At 69.4% G+C, this 579-nt stretch overlaps 1 protein-coding gene across 1 annotated transcript in view; it reads right to left on the bottom strand.

The window, feature by feature from the left end:
• The window catches only part of NLRX1 (NLR family member X1), a 29,101-nt gene that overhangs the window by 646 nt on the left and 27,876 nt on the right, over positions 1-579 (bottom strand). The gene's annotated exons all lie outside the window — the stretch shown is intronic.

The following is a 579-nucleotide window of genomic DNA, read 5'->3' on the forward strand; positions in this document are numbered from 1 at the left end:
TCCCCGCTCCCCGCCTGGGTAAGTGTGCATGAAAGGGGCGGTAGGAGCCCCACACCCCAACATCTTAAGGGGTCCCCCGGCCCTCATTGCCTTTGAACCTAGGACCGAAGGACGCGCACAGAGCCCTGCGCGGGAAGCACCAGGCAGAGGCGCAGGTGGGAGCGTTTAATAGCAGGGAGGCCGCCGCTGGGACCCTGAGTGCAGGGCCCCTGTGGGGAGAGGAGCGCGGGGCTGTGGCGCAGCACCCACGGGAGAGGAAGGGGCTGCGGGGACCCCGGGCGTCCTCACAAGGCACGAAGGCAAGGGTGGAGCCCCCCAGCACATCTGGACAGCACCCCTGGCAGGGCAGACAGCGGAAGTGCGCCCCCTGGTGGCAGAGGCTCCTCGGGAGGAGAGAGGGGCCAGGTAAGCGGTGGTGCCACAGGGCAATTCAGCCACGGAAATGCCACGTCCTCGTCCTTCCGCCCCTTGGCGAGGAGGCGTGCCTCGTGGCCCTGGACACTCCGACGTGGGCGGACGGGCTGGACAAGCTCCCGGAGGGCGCGGGACGGCTGTGCCAGTCCTTGCCTCCAGCCGCGC

The sequence above is a fragment of the Myotis brandtii genome, unplaced genomic scaffold, assembly GCF_000412655.1.
Source record: "Myotis brandtii unplaced genomic scaffold, ASM41265v1 scaffold105, whole genome shotgun sequence".
In the NCBI taxonomy this organism is placed as follows: domain Eukaryota; kingdom Metazoa; phylum Chordata; class Mammalia; order Chiroptera; family Vespertilionidae; genus Myotis; species Myotis brandtii.